Source organism: Manis javanica, chromosome 4 (assembly GCF_040802235.1).
Source record: "Manis javanica isolate MJ-LG chromosome 4, MJ_LKY, whole genome shotgun sequence".
In the NCBI taxonomy this organism is placed as follows: Eukaryota; Metazoa; Chordata; class Mammalia; order Pholidota; family Manidae; genus Manis; species Manis javanica.
The window spans coordinates 34,023,748-34,037,559 of NC_133159.1; the positions used below are offsets into that span (position 1 = coordinate 34,023,748).

Consider the following 13,812-nt stretch of genomic DNA (forward strand, 5'->3'; position numbering starts at 1 on the left):
TCTGGTGAAGCTCTTTACAAACACAATTTCACATCATTCTTATGATTCTGCAAAGTAGGTAGTATCCCCTTTTTACAGAAGAGGAAACTGAGGCTTACAGAAGTAATTTGTTCAAGATCGGACAGCTCATAAGTGCCACAGGTATAATTCAGACCAGGTCTGTATGTCACCAAAGGCCAGGGTGCCCCAGCAGTTGGTCTGTCCTGAGTGGGCCATCAGCCTGTGATGTTGGGGATATTGGCGGTATGTGGGGAGTCTTTAGAAACTGGAGGTGTCCACAGCCTATACCTCGGCAGCTCCAAGCCTCTGGCCAGAAGCTCCCACTTCACTTCTGAATCCCATTGCCCACATTGCCTGGAAACCACCTCCTACACAGGAATGGGGTTCCAGAAAAATATTATAATATATCATATTATATATAATAATAATATATAGTGATGTTATAGTATTGTGAATAATACAAGTGATGCTTGAGCCTAAAGTGGAGAATGAGCTAAAACATGAAGTGGTTGGAGTGGGAAAGTCTTCTAGAAAGAATGTGCAAAGGCCTGGAGGTTGACAGGGAAAGAATACATGTGTGTTAGGAATTGGAAACTGAAAGCAACTGAAAGGAAGTCAGCAGAGTTGGAGGGAACTGAGCAAGGGAACGTGTTGCTGGATGACACTGGGAGGTAGGCAACGAGAAGAGCATTTAGTATGTGTTAAGGAGTTGACTCTTTATCCCAGGAGCAATGGGAAGTTGTTAGGAGGTTTTCAAAGGGGAGTGACATGATAAGACTAGAGAAGGGTGGGACAGACAGTGAAAGCAATTAGGAGACACTGTAGGAGGCCAGATAAGACGTAATGGTAGTTTGGACAGTGAGGCATCAGTGAAGAGAAGGGGGAGATTAGAGAGACGCTTTGGAGGTAAAATTAACAGGATTTGGTGATGGTTCCTAAGATTTTGGCTTGCCTATTAAATGGACAGTCATAGAGACAGAGAACACTGGAAAAGTGAGAAAGCAAGGATCGTAAGTTAGGTTTGGACACACTAGGGTTGAGGTGCCTCTGAGATATCAAGGTGGACATGATAACCAGGCAGGAGCTTAGACAGGAGGTTCCCTAGGCTGGAGACATAAAGGTGTGAATCATCCTCAGATGGACGGTAATCAGAGCGGTTAGGCTAGGTGAGATCATCCGGGAGAGTCCACAGTGGGAAGGAAAAAGGCCCTGAGGAGGTAAGCATGTAGCAGAGGAGGGTGGCCCTGCAAAGGGAATGGAGAGGGAGACCAACGGGGTAAGAGGGAACCCGGAGAGGATGGTGTCAAGAGAATCCAAGAAGCTCTGCGGAGATAGGCTGGTTAAGGCTTAAAGAGAAAGGGGGCAGTTGGAAATAGCCATTGCAGAGAGTGGAGTTCCAAGCAGACTGGAGAAATGCGGCGAGGGCCCATATGCAGTCCGTGGCTATGATTTATGGGAACATCGATCTGCTCTGTGGAGTCACTTGGCTGCTTGAGCACAGCACAACAGGGCAGACAGGAGGCTCATCCAGAGCTGGGGGGTTGCCAGGCAAATAGGATCCAAAGGCAGAGAGGCAAAGGGGCTTGGGGTATTGATAAGAGTATTATTAAAATGTTGGGCATTGGTATCTAAGTTGGACAAGAATAAAAGTGAAGGAACGGGAGAACTGATACATTAGGAAAACACAGAATTCAAACAGTTCAACAAGGGAGAAGTCTGATGAGACTGAGCAGATATCTCAAGGTCACATGAGCAAGGTGGGAGCAGTTAGGGACAGGAACAAGGCCCAGCGTATGACAGGGAGGCTGGCCAGTAGGAGATGGCCCGTGTGATGAGAAGGTCAAGCAGATGCTCTGGGGCAGTGGTACTGGAGCAACCCAGGTGGACGGCAGGAAGTAGCAAAGGCCACTGAGAAGCCCACTAGGCTGAAAAGGGGGGCACAGTCATTGGCTTTGGCAAAATGGGGTGAATAATCATTATGTCAAGAGCTATTTCAGTGGAGTGTTGGTCCCGAAGGCCGGGTTGCAGTGGGCTGAGTGTGAGCGTGAGGTAGAGTGGAGGCTTCGTGTATAAGCAGCTCTTAGGGGTGCTCTGAAGGAGAACAGAGAAATGTCAGTCTCTCCCACTGCAGAGGGAGCTGTGGGGTCAAGGGAAGGAATTTTTTAGGAGAGGAGAGAAGTATGACTGCAAGCAGATGGGAATGCCACAGTAAGATGGACACATGGGGAGAGAGCAAAGCACTGGAGGAGCCGAAGCCTCCTGACCCCAGGTGGACCTCAGCCCCTGCTCTGGCGGAACCAGGAAGGAGACAAAGCAGGAGGAGACGCGGGTGAGCTGTGAGTCTGGTCGTGGGGGGATAACTGAGTCCTCCTTCGATGGCTTCTGTTTTCTCAGAGAAGCTTGAGGTGAAGTTATGAGCAGAGTTCCACTGAGAAATCAGCTCGTATCTCATTTTCCCCCAAGAGTGACTCATCAGGACGGAATGAAAGGCGTCAGGCAGGCTTTTGCATTGTGAGGCTGAGGACTTCTTTCTCCCACCCCACACCTGAGAAGGTAAACAGACTGTTCTGCAGTTCTGGGGGCTGAGCTCTTTCTGCTGGGCTACGTGAGAGCGGATTCTGTAGCATGAAGGAGAGGGGCAGGAGTAAGAGGCATACCTCTACCCGCCCCGACAAGCCGCCCAGGAAAGGCGCTGTCTATCACTGAAAACACCAAGGACTAGGGGCTGCAATTTTTCAGATCTATAAGAGACCCTGGATGCCAGGAGTTGGAGTGGGGAGGTTTCCTTCCCAAGGCCCCGGCTGGGCAATTGAGGCCCTGCAGATGGGGGAACACATAGTAGAAGTCCCACAGCAGTGACAGCTGATGTCTGCAGCAGGAGCGATGGCCTGAAAAAAATCTCAGCCTTTCCCTACAAAGCTGTGGGGCAAAGACTGACCGTTTTGGGCCTGTGCAAGCCCCTGGAGTTCTTGGACAAGTGGAGGGAGGTGAAGGAAGGTTATGAGTGATATGGATTTCTTGCTTATTTGGTGCTTAGGGACCAAGCTGAATTTAATTTGATTTAGACCAACTAAGTGATGCATCTGCGTCATGGGTTTGAGAAGAGTGTCCAGTGGGCCCAGGACCTGGGCAAAGGGTGAACAGTGAGTGGGAGCTGACATCTGGCTCTTCCCTCACCCTGCACCCTGGGGCTGAAATACAGCAGACACAGAACTACCACGTGGTACCAATCGGCCTTCACAGATGAGCACAAGGACATCCCTTCCCGCCAGGCCCAGGAGCAGGGCAGCAGGTCAGTCCCACACGGACCTGGTGCTCAGAGTCTGGCAGTCTGGACAGAGTGTTGGCTCCTCTCCTTCCAGAGCTAGCATGCAACTCATAGGCTGGACACCTGATAGTCTTGTCTAAGTGGACTCTGGGTCTCTGGTTTCTTTACCCCAGCTCTGCAAACACTTGACCACATGTGCTACCAAAAGATGGGTGAGCAGGGGGCTGCAGACCAGCAGGTGAGGCTCCAAGACCCTTTTGTCCTCCTGGGGGTTGAAGCAAGAACCTGGTTAGCACAGCAGTGAGTGGGTCTGCTGACTTCAACCACAAAAATGTAAGGGCCCTGGCCCTCCAAACTGCCAGGTATTATGTCCACAGACCAAGCAGTGCTGGGCAGGGGAGCTGGGCTGCTCAAGCGGCAGACCTGCTGAGACACAGGCACACAGGTCAGTCAGAGCCCAAAGCCCTCATCAGGGCACACCAGGCCCACGGAAGCCCTAGGTGTGGACAAGCGCTGAGGTTCGGCTAGGGGACTTTCTGCCACCTGGTCACTTACACCTGATGGATCCCTGAGCACACAAGGGGGAAAATCTACCTTTTCATTCCTTTAACAATTATGTATGGAGCATTTTGCCTATTGTGTGTCAGGCCCCAGTGGTGGCCACTGGGATATAGCAGTGTCCAAGTCAGGCTCCGCCCTCCTGCTCTCAGGATGCCCAGTCTGTGGGGTCAGGAACAGACACTCTCTTCCTGGCTCCACTCCTTTCCCCTCCTCTCTTTCTCCCTCCCCACTCCTCCTGCCCTCCCTAGGTATGTCCTTCATGGTGCCACATGGTCTCCAGGCGCTTTCTATTTTTCAAGGCTTGCAGGATTGGATAAGGGTGCAGGACACAAGGTGTCCATGTTTCTGGCCCAGTGACCAAGTGAACGAGGATGCCACTGCCTGAGGTGGCGGCCACTGAGGGCCAGCAGATCTGAGGTGGGAAGGAGAGAGAGAATTCAGTGCCTCTGAGGAACACCCAAGAAGTGATACGGAGAAACTTCTTGGTTATCTGGGTCCTGAGCTCAGAAGAGAGGCCTAGACTGGAGATAGAGATTTGGGAGTCATCAGCATGTGGTTGGTGGTGGTTGAGATGGTCCAGGGAGGAGGGAAGAGGGGAAAAGGAGCAGCCTATGATAGACTCTGGGGAGGAGCAGGAGATGGTAAAGGAGACTGGGAAAGGGAAGCCAGTGAGGAGAGTGTGGGCATAGAAACCAAGGGTCAGAACTGTTCACAAGTCAGCAATGAGCAGGCATAATTGGCTGTAAAGTATACTTTTTTTAATTTGGGGGAAAAAATCTAAACCTACCCAAAATTCTGAAAAACTGGCCAAAATGTCTAAAGATACATAAAATTTGCAACCTTCCCCCACAGTACACCAAAATTGCCAGTGATTAAAAAAAATCCCACTGACTGGGAATAATAATTTTTGATACATTTGTCATCTAAATCTAATTGTTTGGCCAGAATCACTGGAGCCAGTCCCATCCCCTTCTTACACACCAGGGGGCGCACGTGCATTGTTTCTGAATCCAAGTCCAAGGCAAAAGCAGGCACTGAATTAGGTGATACCTGGAACTTAACTCCACAGCCTAGATCCCACCTCCTGAACATTACCATGGTGCTCTCTGAATCCAAGTGTCTCAACAATCCCCAAAGTTTATTTCTCACCTGACCCCCAAACTCACAGAGGTATCAGAGAGACTCAAGTGATCAGAGACCCTACAGGGGTCCTCAACTGGCCTCAAGCAGTAAGGGGAGGTTCCCATCCTTCCCAAGATGAGACAGTTGGTGTGGCTGACTCTTAAGTGATGCTGGCATGGACTGGGAGGGTGAGTCTGGGCTTTGGTGCTAAGGTGTGGTTCTGGGTTTGGAACTGACCACTTCCCTCAGCTGGGAGTTGGAATAAATCTTCAGGTGAATTACTGGTTTAGCCCAGAAGTTTAAAAGGTCAGTATTTGAGTTGGGTATGAGGAGTCAGAAACTCAAGAGTAGTTTCATACCAGGTTTGGGGGACATTATGAAGTCTTGAACTCAGAGGCCAATTTAAGACTTGATTCAGGCTCACAGTTGGAATTAGTATAAATATTGGTGGTGTTGGTCAGCCTCTGCTTGGGATGGACAGTAGGTCAGAGAAGTAGAGGGTAAGTGTGGGGATGAAAGGGATTTGTATGGAGTTTCTGCAAAGCCAGGGTCATTAATCTTGGGTTCTAAGATTTATATGATTGGAGTTGGAGGTCCTAATGGCCCCATAGGTGGGGTTTGAATATCTGTGTTAGGCTCCTTTTCTGGTGACCCAGTCCCAATTCTGGAATTGAGGTTCCTAATTCAGCAAGTGTTGGTCCTGACCTGGGAATTTTATTTAAGACTTGGGGTTCAGAAGAGGGACTACTGGGTCCATAGCAAGGTAGCTATTGGACTTTAAGGTTCACCTGGGATCTAGAGCTCAGCATTGGTACTAGGGTCCATTTAAGGACCAGGGTTGGTGGTAGTCATGCCACTATCACAAGATTATAAAGGGGCTTAAGTCAGAATTGGTATTTGGGGGTCAAAATAGGGTTCAGATTAAAATGACTATTTGTGCCAATTTCTTGGCAGATGTAGGGGTCTGGACTCAATGTTGAGTTTGAGGGTGGGCCTGAGCTCAATATCAGGTCCAGGTTTGTAGGGGAGGAAACGGGGTCCCAGAGTAGTATCAGGTTCATATCAAGGCTGGGAGCCACTAACAGGAAAATACTTCCTATAGGAGTCTGGCTCTGTCCCTGATCATTACTGAGGTTCTGGTTCAGAGTTCCAGCCGGCTTGGACTCGTGGTTGGATTGTGGCCTTGCTGGGCCTGCACAGGCTCCGCAGCTCTACAAGCGAGAGTGCACGAGGGGAGGGGCGGCGCCGGGGACGCGCACGGCAGGGGCAGGGGCGCGGGCGCGGGCGCGCGGCTGGAGCTGGCGCGGGAGCGACGGGAGCGGTGGAGGCGGCGGCGGAGGCAGAAGCAGAGGCGGTGGCTCCGGCTCGGGCTCCGGCTTCAGCTCGGGTGGCGGTGGCGGGACTGGGACACGGTAGCGGCGGCGGCGGCAGAAGAGGAGCGGGAGCAGTGGCCCCAGCGGCCCGGGGGGGAAATGCGGACCGACGGCCCCTGGATGAGCGGTGAGTGATCCCCGGGCTCCCCCAGCCCTCTCCGCGTCCCTTCCTTCCCCCACTCCCCCCGCCCTCTCCCCGCGTCCACTGAGCGGGGCTGGAGGCGCCGCTTAGGCCGGGCCGCGCCCCCACCTGCCGCGCCCGCAGCCACGGCTGAGCCCCCCACCCCTGGAGCCAGGCGGCTCCTCCCCGCGCTCGGCCCGCGGCAGACGCGCCCCCTCACCGCCGCCGGCTGGCTCGCCCCTCGCCGCCCCCCCTCCTCCGCCGCTGCACCTGAGCCGCAGCCTCCGCCCCCCCAGTGCAAAGTTGCCCCTTTGCACGTGCGCTCCCGGTCCTCATGCCCCTCCCTACCAGCGCGGACGCGCTCCGGGGGCGGCCTCAACCTCCCACCACCACCCCAGCCCCAGGCGGGTCCAGGCCGCGCCCCCGCCCCTGCCGCACAGGCGCCCCCTCCCAGCCGGCAGGGGATCCGCAGCCGCCGCGCCCCCGTCCTGCTCGCGGCCCCGGCGCACGTGCGGTCCCGGGGAGCGCCGGGCTCTAGTTTGGAGCCCCCACCCTCCTCAGTGGCCAGCGCGGGCTGGGGAGGGGCCGGGGGGGGGCTGTGCCCGCCCCTACGCGGGTGCAACGACCTGAAGGCCCTGGAGCGACCTGTCCCGTGAGGACGTGGCCACTCAGACCCGCTCCGGAAAGTTCACTCAGTCGCCGCCCCGCGTCCCGTCCCGTCGCGGTGTGTCCCGGCCCTCATCGCTTTGCCCACGTTTCTGTCTCGGCTTCTTTCTGTCCCCCTCTGCGGCTCGGTCTCTATGCCCTTCGATGTCTCTGCATCTCTGTCCCTGTGTCACTGTCTCCCAGTCTCACCTCCCCTCCCCCCGCAGTCCCAGGGTCTCTCCAGCTGTGCCTCTCTCCCCGGGTCTCTGTGTCCTCCCTCCCTGGGCCTCTCTGCTCTCCCTCCAAGGACTCTGTACGCCCTCCCCCATCTCTGAGTCGCCTCTTGGGGTCTCTCCGTTCTGTCTCACCCCGGTTTCTTGGTGGGCCTGTCTCCCCACCTCTGCTAGGCCCCCTCCCCATTTCTGTGGAATGCTGCCTCTCTGGTTCTTCCACCTCAGGGTGGGGGAGGGACAAGTCTTTCTCCCCATTTCAACATCCCAGTGCAGCCCCCACCCCAAGTAGGAGCAGGTTGGGGGGCTGGGGGCCCTGTACCTGCCTGAGCTGTGAAATGGCTGGGAGGCTGCCAGCATGAGGGGACTCTGGATTCCTCTGTGGGTAGCAAGGCAGAGCCTGGGAGGCTGGACTGGACTGAACTGGACTGGACTGGACTGGACTGCTGAGTGTTGGCCATGAAAGCTCCACTTTGGCTCCTGAACAGACAGGGGCAAGGATCCAGTGTGACCTGGTGTGGGATCTGACCAGTGAATCCAGGGAAGTGCATTAGGGTGGGAGACCTGGAAAAGGATACAGGGGTGGTGCTTCCAGGGGGATCCTCAATGGTGAGGGATCCTTTGGGAGGAACTAGGGATCTGATGGGATCCAGAGGAGGGTTTTGACTGGAAATTCTATACTTGGCCCCTAATTGACTCTTGCTTCAGGGAGTAAGAAAATCCCTGTTTTTCACTGATTATGTGAGTGAGCCAGGGCTTCAAGAAGGAGCAAGTGTAAATCCCTAAGTACATCCCCTTACATCTGCAGCCCCCATCATGGGACATACACACACACACACACACACACACCCCATTTATGCACTCAGCCCACCCACCTCCCGCACACTGCACATCCACTTACCTTCCTGCCCTGACACTTGCACACTTGGGCCTGCATGGCAGCCAGAGCTCGGAAATCTGCGCTCACATGCCCATGCACCACTCTGTGTGCTTGCTTGTGCTCTCACAACACTCCTGTGCACATCCCAGGGAGGCAGGTGTGCACACTCACTTCCTGGTGCATTCTTAAGGACACTTCCTTGCATGTTTTTGTTTGCTCAAGTCTCCCCCTTTTCATTTGAAATGTGTCTGTAGTTTTGTTTTCTTTTCCACTTGCTCTGCCTCTTCTCTCATTCTTTCCTTTAACACAGAAATTGTCTTAATTCCTCCTTCCCTGTCTTCCTTAGCCCTACAGGTCCTGACTCTCCCCCCATTCAGCCTTGTGCATACTATGAGGGTGGGGATGGTGTCCGGGGCTTCAGTTGGGGGGCTGGTGAAGCAGTTGCAGGGTGCTGCAGTAAGAGTATGCTGGCTGAAAAGCTCTTCTCGGGCACTGTGTTGATAAGCAACGAAATGCTGGCCCGTGGCAGTCAACATTCTCTCCGCTCTTTCTCCTATCAGTCCTAACCGTGGGAGGTGAGTGTTGAGGGAGAGGTGGAACGCAGGCCTCCTCAATAGAGGCTGACACACACTATAGCTCCTCCACTTCCCAGCTCGAGACCTTGTGGAGATCTTTCCCCCCTGAGTCTCAGTTTCTCCTCCTGTAAAATGGGGCAGCTAATCCAACGCTGGCCAGGTCCCAGGGCTGCTGTGAGAATCAAAGGGAACTGTTCAGCAATGCGTAACCAGCAGTGGCAGTTAACATCTCGTGTAACTGACTACTGTGTGCTTAGGCCAAGCTTGCAGCCAGAGCCCTGCCCTTGAGAAGCTCGTGGTCTCTCGGGGAACAGACTGCATCATGGGAATGAATTACAATTCAGTAACTTCTTATTGATTGCTGACTGTGTGCCAGACACTGGGCTAGGCACTTTCAGCCAGACTGCCTTGCTTCCTGTGGGACTAACAGCAGTGTAGGAGAGACAGTGCATCACTTAGGAACTGCTGAGGTTGAGCTCACCTAAAGCAGCTGCAATTCTAAGCTGAGGTTAGAATGTTGGGGAAATTCAGTATGAGATGGGAGAGTTCAGAGGCCAAGGTGAGATGAGTCCCAGAGGAGACTGAGAAGAGGCTGTCTGAATTGGGTTTTGAGGAACAAATAGGAGTTTCCCAGTTGATGAAAGCTCTCCAGGCAGGGGAGAAAAAAAAGTAAACAATATGAGTAAAGACTCAGAGGTCTTGTGTTTGGAGGTATAGCAGATCCCAGAGGGTTTTGAATGACCTTTTAAGTAGACGGGACTTTACTCTGAGAACACCAAAGGAGACACCAAAGGTTTAAAACTTGGCTGGGAGGTGTGCAGTGTGCTATGATCAGATTTATGTTTCTGGAAGAGGATTCTGTGGCTGTGGGATGTAGATAGAGACAGGATGCCCAGTGAGTAGGAGAGTACAGGTCAGTCAGGTGAGAGATGGTAGTGGCTTGGATAGAACTGTAGCATGGAGCCATTTAGAAGACATTTATAAGGACAAGATGATTTATTGGATGTGGGGTGAGGAAGAGGAAGGGGTCCAGGTTCCTGGGAGTGCCTGGGGGGAACATTCGCCAAAAGCTCTGCAGCTTCACTGAGCTAGAGACTTGGGAAAGAGAGGTAGATGTGGGGTCAGATACTGAGCTCATGGTTGGACATGTCTTTGAGATGTTTGGGCATTTGAGGTTCAGTGGGGACAGGGGAGACATCCAGGATGGGGTTGGGTGTGAGGGTCTGGAGTTTGAGAGAAAAGTCTGAGCCAGAGAAAGGAGAGAAGGTTACAGGAGAGTGAAGAGCTGTGCTCATCGGGAGAAGACAGGCTCGGTGGTTCAGAGCACACTCTGGTTCCAAACGTCTGGGGTCGTACTCTACTGAATAGCGGTGTGACCTTGAGCAAGTTGCCTGACATCTCTGAATCAGTTTTCTCATTTGTCATATGGGCTTAATAAAATTCCCTGCCTCATAGCGTTGTTATGAGGATTAAAATTAATGTGCAGAAAGTTCTTAGAACAGGGCCTGGTGTCTAGTAAGCACTGTCGTCTCAGTATCAACAGGTGTTACTGTAATTGACATCAAGGAGACTAGTGCCAGTCTACCCCCACCCGAGTTACTGGAGGCACCTTTAAAAACTATATATTGTTAAGGTTAGGGCAGCTGCCCACCAAAAGTAGCTGCAGATTTGAGCTGAGGTTAGCAGGTGGGGGAGCTTAACAAAGGGAGCGCCCAGCCCCCAGCAACATCCTCGAGGACTGTGTGTGCTACCCAGGCGTATCTGATCTTCAGGTGGGCTGGTGTGAAAAGGCTAGATGCTGAAGCCCTGGGGAAGAGACCCCACGTTGGGTTGCGTGTAAAGGGGTTCTGAGAAGGGGCATCCTCCACATGGTCAGTTTGCTGTTGCCCCCACCCCACCTGGACCCTGAGAATCTAATGAGGTTCTGCCTCTGAGGTCCAGATGCACCCAGTCTGTGTGTCAACAACCTCCAGATCTGAGAACAGTGGTTTTTCCCCCTCAGTTGTGTTTTAGCTGCTACTTCTGGAGAGTGTTCTCATGCAACCATGTTGGCTGTGTGTGGGCTGCCCTGTTGGGGCCATGAGGTCTGTGCTCCTCTGGATTTCCACTGGCTCCTGGTCCTACTGCCAGGCTAGGTCCCAGGCATGGCAGACGACGGAGAGTCCTACTGGGGGCCAGCCCTGGGTTGGTGCCATGGCCTTCTTGCCTGATCTTAGTCATAACTGCCCGTTCCACCCTTTCTGAGGCCTTTCTGGATGCCAACCAGTGATTCCTAACACAGGGCCTGCGTCAGTCTCATCAGGCTCTTTCTGAGTCTCTTTCTGCGTAGCTTTCTAGTTGGCCTTCTGGGTATATCCACAGCCCTGATTGTTCTGGACTTGTCCCAGGGTGTCTGGAATGGTTCTGGGAGCTGCTACTGGTGAATCTGAGGGGTGATCCTGATTGCCTGTCTAGGATGTTTGGGGGCCAGTTTGATCCTGGACTGCTGTGGTACCTACAAGGTGCTGTTCTGTCTCCTCTAGAATCCTGCCCTCGTGCTGTTCTGTGTACTTGAGGGTCTTTCCAAGTGCAAGGTGGTGTCTGTTCCTGTCTTGTCTATTCTCTGAACCACCTCCAGGCCATTTGGGGCACCCACTTCTTTGCAGGTAGTGTTCCTGCTCAGGTTAGATCCAGTGTCCATGTACCACCAGACTCCTGGTGTGGTCTTGGGTGTGGCACTCGTCCTGGCTGGCTCAGAACCCCTCCTGTTGTCCATCTTGAACTCTGTCCTTCTGCCCCAGGGTCTCTGAGCAACTGGTGGAATCAACAGCCTCACGTCTGGCACTGTGAGGGCCCAGCAGGCATCCCCAGACAAACCAGCCTTTGAGTTTGTTAGGACACGGGAGCTGGTTTGTCTGGCCAGACCCGCTCGGCAGCCTGTGTTATGGGAGCAGCAGCCACAGGGAACTTTGTGAAGAAACTCAGTGGGCTGAGGAAGGGAAGTGTGTGGCCATCCTGAGGCTCAGGGCTGATGGTTCTGGCAGGGGCAGTGGGGAGAGGGATGGGTTGCAGGGTCATATGAATGGCACTGGGTTGGAGAGGCCTGTGTTGGTGTCAGGATGGGCCATCAGTCAGTGAAGACATCCCCCATGTTGGCAGAGGTGGTCAGTCTTGAGTGGGGGTGATTCCTAGGTATGGGAGGCTAGCCTCAGGTTGGTCAGGACAGCACGCTCCCTGACCCCTGTTCCTGTGTGTCCATTTTGGGAGGAGCCGCAGTGGAATTGCTCTGCAGGTCAGGGTTCGGTGTGCACGTCGTGGGGAAGGTGCAGCCTGCATGGAGTGTGCCCCGGCGGTGCCAAGGAGCTGAGCTGTGGTGAGGTAGTGACGAGATAGTATGGGCATGGCTGGCCCCTTCCGCCATCCAGGACAGTGCCCACACTGGTGGGGACTCAGTAATGATTCTAGAAGGAAGGGGCTGGGCTCTGTCACAGTGTGTGTGCCAGCGGAGGAGGCATCCAGGGGCACACCTTCATTTTTTAAATTATAGAGAAGGAGAAAGTCAAAAATAAATATTGCTTCTGAAGCTTCTTTGAAGGCTGCATGTGTGCTGGTGTAGTTCTTCCAGGCTGGGTTGTTTTCTCTGAACTCATTCATGTGTTCATCCACTCATTCAGCATATCTTGATGGAGCACCTACTGTGTGCTGGCTTTCTGTGAGGTGCTGGGGACGGAGCTCAGCCAGGCACACACTGAGCTTATGGTTGTGACTCAGCGACCACTCAGCAATTGTATAAATAAATAAATCATCACACTTGCGGTTATTGCTCTAAGGCAAGGTCCAGGCATGTAGCCTGGGACATCATGGAAGGCCTCCCTGAGAAAGTGCCATTGGCTCTGAGATCTGAAAGGTAATTGCCCAGAAGAAGGAGGGTAGTGCTGCTCAGGCTGTGGCATTCAGCAGGGGCCCAGCTGGAGACCGGAAGAACTGTGGCACATGGGAGGATCAGAAGAGGAAATTCTTGTGGCTGGATGGCGGGAGGGAGCATGGGCAGGTGTGGCTGTGCTGAGGAGTGCAGACACAAGTCTTACTACTGAGGTCAGGGGCCCATCTGTGTTGTTCACAGCTTCCTGCTGGGTACCTGGAAGAAAGCCAAACACATAGTAGGTGCTCAGGCCTATCGAGAGAGTGAGTGAATAAAGAGATGGGTGTTTTTACTAATGGGGATCATCTTGCACAAACAGTTGCATAACCTGCTTTTCTTTGCTGCATGAAGAAGTTTTGAGTGTCAATACATACTCTGCTGTGATGGAATTCTGGATGTTTTCTCACCCTTTTCTTTCTCTCCAGGAAGGAGTAGAGGCCCCTGTGCCCTGGCTTCAGAGCTGGGTGTCCAAGAGTGACTGGTGTGAGCAAGCAGAGACCTGGTGAGTGTGCCCCAAGCTGTGACCAGGGATAGGGATGCAGAGGGGTACTAGGAGCCAGGTTGTGCAGCTTGGATTTTGACACAAGCCGTGGAGAGCCACGGAAGGGGTTGTCACTAGAGACATGATGCTGGCCACTGTGCATGTGGCTGAGAGATGATGGAGGCCTGGACCAGGAGGGTAGAGATGGAGGTGGAGAGAAGGGATCTGAGCACTATTTAGGGAGGTGGAGTAGACAGGACATAGTGAAGGATTGAATATGGGGCATGAGGGAGGAGAGGTGTCCAGGATGGTGCCCGGGTTCATGGCCAGAATGGATGGTGGAGGTGGGTGGGGAATAATACACAGCTCGTCAGCTGCTGTAGGTGTGAAGTAGGCTTCCGGGTGACATTCTGGGACTTAAACCAGGATCTGTCAGCGTTTCCATTTACCACGTTTGTGTAGCAAAGACTAGGTTGTGTTAGAAAGAATAGATTCCTCACAAGATCTGGGGCAAATCCTTCTTTCTCACTTTGAGGTCCACTTTGCCTCCCATCTTTCCGGGCCTCAGATCTCAAGCTAAAGACTAGACTTTTTCCTGAGGGTGATATGAAGCACTGGAGGTTCTTAAGCAGAGAAACAACATCTGTGTCTTCAT

The 13,812-nt window shown here is 53.3% G+C and overlaps 1 protein-coding gene across 7 annotated transcripts in view; it reads left to right on the forward strand.

Annotated features, from left to right (window-relative positions):
* Positions 1-6,256: 6,256 nt before the first annotated feature.
* The window catches only part of PTPRF (protein tyrosine phosphatase receptor type F), an 81,802-nt gene continuing 74,246 nt past the window's right edge, over positions 6,257-13,812 (forward strand). For 4 of the 7 annotated variants that reach the window (XM_037002209.2, XM_037002211.2, XM_073233778.1 and 1 more), the window contains exons 1-2: positions 6,258-6,451; positions 13,102-13,178. The gene's annotated coding sequence lies outside the window, so the exon portion shown is untranslated. Of the gene's footprint in view, positions 6,452-13,101; positions 13,179-13,812 lie in introns of all 7 variants that reach the window. The other 3 variants (XM_037002206.2, XM_037002215.2, XM_073233777.1) reach the window with 1 other exon arrangement.